Raw genomic sequence first — 10,105 nt, forward strand, 5'->3', positions numbered from 1 at the left:
TTTAGAAGAATGTAAAGTCTATGCAGAACCCACAAATTTGAATACATGCAAGAGAGGAGACAGGTAATGGAATTGGGCTTTTGGAAAACCACAACACAGGTCGTGACAACAAATGGCAGCCCACCCAGACAGGTGATGGAGAGTAGGGAGTGGTAAATATTGTGAATAATTGCAAAACGCATGCTGCGTCTAAGGGAGTTTAGATGCACTGCTGCTCCACTTTGGCCACCTATGGTTCAGTTAGAATACCAGATCAATATGGTCATAGCTTCTGCTTTTCAAGAGAAGCTAGGAACGTGGAATTTTATGTGTAACCTCCCATTATATAAATGCTACCAGCCAATTCCTCCAAGAACATTTCTTTTATAGGTCAAATAAAACATGGATTGATGATGAAATTTGTCCATTTAATATTGGAGTTAATCAAGGGTAGCTCCTGGGCCTCCTTCTCATTGTATATTTTTTCCTCTAATCAATCTCATTTAACACATGAAGATTCATTTTCTTCTATATGCACATAACTCAGAAACTTATATTTCTTTTTTCTTTTTTTTCTTTTTTACTTTAAGTTCTAGGGTACATGTGCACAACGTGCAGGTTTGTTACATAGGTATACATGTGCCATGTTGGTGTGCTGCACCCATTAACTCGTCATTTACATTAGGTATATCTCCTAATGCTATCCCTCCCCCTTACCCCCTCGCCACAATAGCCCCCCGGTGTGTGATGTTCCCCTTCCTGTGTCCAAGTGATCTCATTGTTCAATTCCCACCTATGAGTGAGAATATATGGTGTTTGGTTTTCTGTTCTTGGGACAGTTTGCTGAGAATGATGGTTTCCAGCTGCATCCATGTCCCTACAAAGGACACAAACTCATCCTTTTTTATCGCTGCATAGTATTCCATGGTGTATATGTGCCACATTTTCTTAATCCAGTCTGTCACTGATGGACATTTGGGTTGATTCCAAGTCTTTGCTATTGTGAATAGTGCCACAATAAACATATGTGTGCATGTGTCTTTATAGCAGCATGATTTATAGTCCTTTGGGTATATCCCCAGAAATGGGATGGCCGGGTCAAATGATATTTCTAGTTCTAGATCCTTGAGGAATCGCCATACTGTCTTCCATAATTGTTGAACTAATTTATAGTCCCACCAACAGTGTAAAAGTGTTCCTATTTCTCCACATCCTCTCCAGCACCTGTTATCTCCTGACTTTTTAATGATTGCCATTCTAACTGGTGTGAGATGGTATCTCATTGTGGTTTTGATTTACATTTCTCTGATGGCGAGTGATGATAAGCATTTTTTCATGTGTCTGTTGGCTGTACAAATGTCTTCTATTGAGAAGTGTCTGTTCATATCCTTTGCCCACTTTTTGATGGGATTGTTTGTTTCTTGTAAATTTGTTTGAGTTCTTTGTAGGTTCTGGATATTAGCCCTTTGTCAGATGAGATTGCAAAAATTTTCTCCTATTCTGTAGGTTGCCTGTTCACTCTGATGGTAGTTTATTTTGCTATGCAGAAGCTCTTTAATTTAATTAGTTCCCATTTGTCAATTTTGGCTTTTGTTGCCATTGCTTTTGGTGTTTTAGGCATGAAGTCCTTGCCCATGCCTATGTCCTGAATGGTATTACCTAGGTTTTCGTCAAGGGTTTTTATGGTTTTAGGTCTAACATTTAAGTCTCTAATCCATCTTGAATTAATTTTCATATGAGGAGTAAGGAAAGGGTCCAGTTTCAGCCTTCTACTTATGGCTAGCCAATTCTCCCAGCACCATTTATTAAATAGAGAATCCTTTCCCCATTTCTTGTTTTTGTCAGGTTTGTCAAAGATCAGATGGCTGTAGATGTGTGGTATTATTTCGGAGTGCTCTGTTCTGTTCCATTGGTCTATATCTCTGTTTTGGTACCATTACCATGCTGTTTTGGTTACTGTAGCCTTGTAGTATAGTTTGAAGTCAGGTAGCGTGACCTCCAGCTTTGTTCTTTTGGCTGAGGATTGTCTTGGCAATGCAGGGTCTTTTTTGGTTCCATAAGAACTTTAAAGCAGTTTTTTCCAATTCCGTGAAGAAAGTCACTGGTAGCTTAATGGGGATGGCATTGAATCTATAAATTACCTTGGGCAGTATGGCCATTTTTGTGATATTGATTCTTCCTATCCATGAGCATGGTATGTTCTTCCATTTGTTTGTGTCCTCTTTTATTTCACTGAGCAGTGGTTTGTAGTTCTTCTTGAAGAGGTCCTTTACATCCCTTGTAAGTTGGATTCCTAGGTATTTTATTCTCTTTGAAGCTATTGTGAATGGGAGTTCATTCATGATCTGGATCTCTGTTTGTCTGTTACTGGTCTGTAAGAATGCTTGTGATTTTTGCACTTTCATTTTGTATCCTGATACTTTGCTGAAGTTTCTTACCGGCTTAAGGAGATTTTGGGCTGAGATGATGGGATTTTCTAAATATACAATCATGTCATCTGCAAATAGGGACACTTTGACTTCTTCTTTTCCTAACTGAATACCGTTTATTTCTTTCTCTTGCCTGACTGCCCTAGCCAGAACTTCCAACACTATGTTGAATAGGAGTGGTGAGAGGGAACATCCCTGTCTTGTGTCAGTTTTCAAAGGGAATGCTTCCAGTTTTTGTCCATTCAGTATGAAATTGGCTGTGGGTTTGTCATAAATAGCTTTTGTTATTTTGAGATATGTTCCATCAATACCGAATTTATTGAGAGTTTTTAGCATGAAGTTGAATTTTCTCAAAGGCCTTTTCTGCATCTATTGAGATAATCATGTGGTTTTTGTCTTTAGTTCTGTTTATATGCTGGATTACGTTTATTGATTTGCGTGTGTTGAACCAGCCTTGCATCCCAGGGATGAAGCCCACTTGATCATGGTGGATAAGCTTTTTGATGTGCTGCTGTATTCAGTTTGCCAGGATTTTATTGAGGATTTTTGCATTGATGTTCATCAGGGATATTGGTCTAAAATTCTCTTTTTTTGTGTGTGTCTCCGCCAGGCTTTGGTATCAGGATGATGTTGACCTCATAAAATGAGTTAGGGAGGATTCCCTCTTTTTCTATTGATTGGAATAGTTTCAGAAGGAATGGTATCAGCTCCTCCTTGTACCTATGGTAGAATTTGACTGTGAATCCATCTGGTCATGGACTTTTTTTTGGTTGGCAGGCTATTAATTATTGCCTCAATATCAGAGCCTACTGTTGGTCTATTCAGTGATTCAATTTCTTCCTGATTTAGTCTTGGGAGAGTGTAAGTGTCCAGGAAATTATCCCTTTCTTCTAGGTTTTCTAGTTTATTTGCGTAGAGGTGTTTACAGTATTCTCTGATGGTAGTTTGTATTTCTGTGGGGTCGGTGGTGATATCCCCTGTATCATTTTTTATTGCGTCTATTTGATTCTTCTCTCTTTTCTTCTTTATTAGTCTTGCTAGCGGTCTATCAATTTTGTTGATCTTTTCAAAAAAACAGCTCCTGGATTCATTGATTTTTTGGAGGGTTTTTTGTGTCTCTATCTCCTTCAGTTCTGCTCTGGTCTTAGTTATTTCTTGCCTTCTGCTAGCTTTTGAATGTCTTTGCTCTTGCTTCTCTAGTTCTTTTCATTGTGATGTTAGGGTGTCAATTTTAGATCTTTCCTACTTTCTCTTGTGGGCATTTAGTGCTATAAATTTCCCTCTACACACTGCTTTAATTGTGTCCCAGAGATTCTGGTATGTTGTATCTTTGTTCTCATTGGTTTCAAAGAACATCTTTATTTCTGCCTTCATTTTGTTATGTACCCAGTAGTCTTTCAGGAGCAGGTTGTTCAGTTTCCATGTAGTTGAATGGTTTTCATTGAGTTTCTTCGTCCTGAGTTCTGGTTTCATTGCACTGTGGTGTAAGAGACAGTTTGTTATAATTTCTATTCTTTTACATTTGCTAAGGAGTGCTTCACTTCCAACTATGTGGTCAATTTTGGAATAAGTGCGATGTGATGCTGAGAAGAATATATATTCTGTTGATTTGGGGTGGAGAGTTCTGTAGATGTCAATTAGGTCCACTTGGTGCAGAGTTGAGTTCAATTCTTGGATATCCTTATTAAGTTTCTGTCTCGTTGATCTGTCTAATGTTGACAGTGGGGTGTTAAAGTCTCCCATTATTATTGTATGGGAGTCTAAGTCTCTTTGTAAGACTCTAAGGACTTGCTTTATGAATCTGGGTGCTCCTGTATTGTGTACATACATATTTAGGATAGTTAGCTCTTCCTTATGAATTGATCCCTTTACCATTATGTAATGGCCTTCTTTGTCTCTTTTGATCTTTGATGGTTTAAAGTCTGGTTTACCAGAGACTAGGATTGCAGCCCCTGCTTTTTTTTGTTTTCCATTTCCTTGGTAGATCTTCCTTCATCCCTTTATTTTGAGCCTATGTGTGTCTCTGCATGTGAGATGGGTCTCCTAAATACAGCAAACTGATGGGTCTTGACTCTTTCTCCAATTTGCCAGTCTGTGTCTTTTAATTGGACCATTTAGTCCATTTACATTTAAGGTTAATATTGTTATGTGTGAACTTGATCCTGTCGTTATGATATTAGCTGGTTATTTTGTTCGTTAGTTGATGCAGTTTCTTCATAGCATCAATGGATTTTACATTTTGGCGTGTTTTTGCAATGACTGGTACTGGTTGTTCGTTTCCAAGTTTAGTGCTTCCTTCAGGATCTCTCGTAGGGCAGGCCTGGTGGTGACATAATCTCTAAGCATTTGCTTGTCTGTAAAGGATTTTATTTCTCTTTCACTTATGAAACTTAATGTGGCTGGATATGAAATTCTGGGTTGAAAATTCTTTTCCTTAAGAATGTTTAATATTGGCCCCCCACTCTCTTCTGGCTTGTAGAGTTTCTGCCGAGAGATCTGCTCTTAGTCTGATGGGCTTCCCTTTGTGGGTAACCCTACCTTTCTCTCTGGCTGTGCTTAACATTTTTACCTTCATTTCAACTTTGGTGAATCTGACAATTATGTGTCTTGGAGTTGCTCTTCTCGTGGAGTATCTTTGTGGCGTTCTTTGTATTTCCTGAATTTGAATGTTAGCCTGCCTTACTAGGTTGGGGAAGTTCTCCTGGATGATATCCTGCAGAGTGTTTTCCAACTTGGTTCCATTTTCCCCATCACTTTCAGGCACCCCAATCAGACGTAGATTTGGTCTTTTCACATAATCCCATATTTCTTGGAGGCTTTGTTCATTTCTTTTTACTCTTTTTTTTCTACACTTCTCTTTTCACTTCATTTCATTCATTTGTTCTTCAATCGCTGATACTCTTTCTTCCAGTTGATAGAGTTGGTTACTGAAGCTTGTGCATTTGTCACGTCATTCTCGTGTAATGGTTTTCATCTCTATCAGTTCTTTTAAGGTCTTCTCTGCATTGATGATTCTAGTTATCCATTCATCCATTCTTTTTTCAAGGTTTTTAGTTTCTTTGCACTGGTTACGCAGTTCCTCCTTTAGCTCTGAGAAGTTTGATCGACTGAAGCCTTCTTTCAACTTGTCAAAGTCATTCTCCGTCCAGCTTTGTTCCATTGCTGGCGATGAGCTGCATTCCTTTGGAGGGGGAGATGCGCTCTGATTTTTTGAATTTCCAGCTTTTCTGTCTTGCTTTTTCCCCATCTTTGTGGTTTTATCTGCCTCTGGTCTTTGATGATGGTGACGTACTGATGGGGTTTTGGTGTGGGTGTCCTTTCTGTTTGTTAGTTTTCCTTCTAACAGTCAGGACCCTCAGCTGCAGGTCTGTTGGAGTTTGCTTGAGGTCCACTCCAGACCCTGTTTGCCTGGTTATCAGCAGCGGAGGCTGCAGAAGGTAGAATATTGCTGAATAGAGAGTATTGCTGTCTGATGCTTGCCCTGGAACCTTCGTCTCAGGGGTGTGTCTAGCCGTGTGAGGTGTGAGGTGTCAGTCTGCACCTAGTGGGGGATATCCCCTACTCAGGGATCAGGGACCCACTTGAGCAGGCAGTCTGTCCATTCTCAGATCTCAACCTCTGTGCTGGGAGAACCACTGCTCTCTTCAAAGCTGTCAGACAGGGACATTTACCTCTGCCGAGGTTTCTGCTGCTTTTTGTTTAGCTGTGCCCTGTCCCCAGAGGAGGAGTCTACAGAGGGAGACAGGCCTCCTTGAGCTGTGGTGGGCTCCACCCAATTCGAGCTTCCAGGAGGCTTTGTTTACCTACTTCAGCCTCAGCAATGGCGGGGACCCCTCCCCCAGCCTTGCTGGGGTCTTGCAGTTAGATCTCAGACTGCTATGCTAGCGATGAGGGAGGCTCCATGGGCGTGGGACCCTCCGGGCCAGGTATGGCATATAATCTCCAGGTGTGCCATTTGCTAAGACCCTTGGTAAAGTGCAGTATTAGGGTGGGAGTTACTCGATTTTCCGGGTGTTGTGTGTCCCAATTTTCTTTGGCTAGTAAAAGGAATTCCCTTCCCCTTTGTGCTTCCCAGGTGAGGCAATGCCTTGCCCTGCTTCAGCTCTTGCTGGTCGGGCTGCACCTGTGGACTAGCACCAACTGTCTGACATGCCCCAGTGAGTTGAACCCAGTACCTCAGTTGAAAATGCAGAAATCACCCATCTTCTGTGTCGCTTATGCTGGAAGCTGGAAGCTGGAGCTGTTCCTATTTGGCCATCTTCAGAAATTTATATTTCTAATTCAAGACCCAAACATCTAACTGCCTACTTGCCATCTCCTCTTGGATTGCTGATAACACTTCCATACATTTATATATTCAAAACTAAACTTAGGACAATTGTATCTCCCCTTTTTAGTGTAACATATTTTAACATGCATAACCGTCCATCTAAGTAGCAGTTATTTTTGACCATTTTTTTTCCCTCACCACCCTTTCCAATTCACCAGCAAAGTCAATTTTTCCCTAATAATACTAACCTCTTAATTTCAGTCATTTCTTTGTTTCTCCACCATAACAACTCTGGTCAATAATACCATCATCTCTCCCATGAGCTACTTCTCCCATAAACTCTTCAGTGTCTCTCCAATATTCCCAAAAGTGCAGCTAAGTGATCTCCTCAAAATACAAGTCAAGCAATGTTTCTATATTGCCTACTGCTTCAGTGTTTTTCCATTATTATATGGGATCAAGAGGAAAACAGTTGGACAAAAATCTTGCAAAACAACGTAGCTAGTAAGGCCCTGTCTGGTTTGAAAATGTTTGTCCCAACATTTTTATCCTCATTGTCTGCCACACGTCTTGCACTGTTTCAGCCTTGCTGTTCTCATACCTCCAACCTTTCCACAATACAGCTTTTTACATGCTTTTCTTTTCTCTTTCCCTTACTAACCTCCATTCATCTCAGTTCTACCTCAGATTCCTCAAGCAAACCACCGAACGCCTCTGTTTGTACCATTAATCACAATATAACACGGGTTGTGATTGTTAGGTGATAATCACAACATCTGTCTCCCTATATAGATCCTAAGTTCCATGAAGACAGGGATTCTCTGTTTCTCCTTATTGTATCCCCAGAAATAAGCATAGTGTCAGGCAGGAGAAAATAATAAATATTTCTTAAATAAATGAATTCATGAATAAAACTAAAAATATTAAAATAAAAATTTTAAGTGGATGGATGAATGGAGATGGGGAAGTTCTGAAAGTCCTGTTTTTCTAGTTTCACTATAAGAGAATGGATCCGGGAAAAAGGAGACAAAACTATTTAAGATCTTATTATACACTTAAATTATGCATTGAATCAATATTCCAATAGCAAGGAATTATTAAATAAAATACCTTATCTGTATATTATATGTGCCTATGTTTACTAATGTAGATATACATACTTTGATTTGAAAAACATAGCAAGCACTTTTAAAAAGTTCTTTTTCAACTTCATTAGTGATGGAGAATAGATAGCTTGGAGAGAAGACATAACCTTTAGCTCTCAGAGAGGCACCTCTGTTTCTACTGCCAGATATTTTTCTGCTAAGGTTTCACTACATCATTCTATTATAAACTGATCTTTCCCCTTTTGTGCTTAACTCTGGAAGAAAAATGTGAGATTTCACCAAGTAAGATTTTAACCTGAAAATGCAAAAATCCATATATAAAAATAAAAATAAAAATTTCCACCACGACATAGGAAATAAAAATCAGTAATGATCAAGAAAATATTTGTAACTACTAAAATGCAAAAAAGAGAATAAAAATACTTGGAAGGTCTGATAGAAAATTACAGAATAGCCCTCCTGGCGATGTCACTGGTGCGGGCTATGGCTGCCACTTCCTCATGTCAGTGCTGCTCCCTCCGCCCTCACTCCTTCCATGTCTCAGCAGTTCAAAATGAAGCTGTTGTCATTTCTGGAAGGAAACTGGCCCAGTAGATCAAGCAGGAAGTGCAGCAGGAGGTGGAAGAGTGGGTGGCCTCAGGTAACAAATGGCCACACCTGAGCATGATCCTGGTCAGCGAGAATCCTGCAAGTCACTCCTATGTCCTCAACAAAACCAGGGCAGCTGCAGAGGTGGGAATCAACGGTGAGACGATTATGAAACCAGCTTCAATTGCAGAGGAAGAATTGTTTAATTTAATCAATAAACTGAATAATAATGTAGATGGCCTCCTTTTTCAGCTGCCTCTTCCAGAGCATATTGATCAGAGAAAAATCTGTAACGCTTTTCTCCAGACAAGGATGTTGATGACTTTCATGTAATTAACATACGGCGAATGTGTTTGCCCAGTATTCCACATTAGCGGCTACCCTATGGTGTGTGTGGGAAATAATTAAGTAAACTGGCATTGCCACCCTAGGGAAGAATGTGGTTGTGGTCAGAAGGTCAAAAAATGTTGAAATGCCCATTGCAATGTTACTGCACACAGATGGGGCACATGAAGGTCCTGGAGGTGATGCCACTGTTACAATATCTCATCAATATATTCCCAAAGAGCAGCCAAAGAAACATACAATTCTTGCAGATATTGTGATAACTGCTACAGGCATTCCAAATCTCACCACAGCAGATATGATCCAGGAAGGAGCAGCCGTCATTAATGTGGGAATAGAGTTCATGATCCCATAACTGCAAACCCAAGTTAGTAGGAATGTGGATTTTGAAGGAGTCAGACAAAAAGCTGGTTATATCACTCCAGTTCCTGGAGGTATTGGCCCCGTAACAGTGGCGATGCTATTGAAGAACACCACTATTACTGCAAAAAAAAAGTGCTGAGGCGTGAAGAACGAGAAGTGTTGAAGCCTAAAGAGCTTGGAATTACCACTAATTAACTATTGTGTCTTCTATGTCACAATCAGCATTTCAAGCCAGCTCAAGAAGCAAAGCAGGCCAATAGAAATGCATTATTTTTAATTTATTCTACTGCAATTGTTTAAAATGATGCTTTGTATTTATTGAAAGCTTAAATGAGTAGGTGTTTGTGCACACAGCTCTGCAGTACCTCACCAGGGAACATTACAGTATCATGCAGGGTCATGTGATCTAGCCAAGAGCAGCCATTAATCTAGTGATTAACATGGGAGACATTGTCATGTTGAGAATGGATGCTTAACTTTGTCAAGCACCTCAGTTAAACATTTGCCTTTTCTAGAATTGCATTTCCCAAGTGCTATTCCAGTAAGAGTTGATACTCATTTTAGGTACTAAACCTTTGAGTTCAACTGATCAAAGGAAAAGTATTGCTAGATAAAATTAGGGAAAAGGTGAAGAAGAAAAAAATGGTAGTAATTGAGTAGAAAAAAATTAATTTATGTATGTATTGATTGGTAACCAGATTTATCTAAGTAGAACTGAATTGGCTAGGAAAAAAGAAAAACTACATGTTAATCATTTTCCTAAGCTGTCTTTTGAAACTTTGTCAGTCATTGGGAAAATGTTTAGAGTTGTTCATTGCTATTAGGCCTTATTTTATGTATGTTACCCTTCAGTAAGTTCTTCCCATTTTAGTTTTCTAGCATTTAAAGGCTTATTTTAAACAGTATTTATGTGTCTTATCATATTGTTAAATTTTTGCATTGTGTAGTTTCTTTGATATATCTTAAAACCTATTTTTGAAAAACAAACTTGGCTTGTTAATAATTTGGGCAACTTGGGTAAGTAT

General features: G+C 39.4%; 1 pseudogene; it reads left to right on the forward strand.

Annotated features, from left to right (window-relative positions):
• Positions 1–8,540: 8,540 nt before the first annotated feature.
• Positions 8,541–9,275, forward strand: LOC708875 (bifunctional methylenetetrahydrofolate dehydrogenase/cyclohydrolase, mitochondrial pseudogene; annotated as a pseudogene).
• The last annotated feature ends 830 nt before the right edge of the window (positions 9,276–10,105 follow it).

This window comes from Macaca mulatta, chromosome 3 (assembly GCF_049350105.2).
Source record: "Macaca mulatta isolate MMU2019108-1 chromosome 3, T2T-MMU8v2.0, whole genome shotgun sequence".
NCBI classification, from domain to species: Eukaryota; Metazoa; Chordata; class Mammalia; order Primates; family Cercopithecidae; genus Macaca; species Macaca mulatta.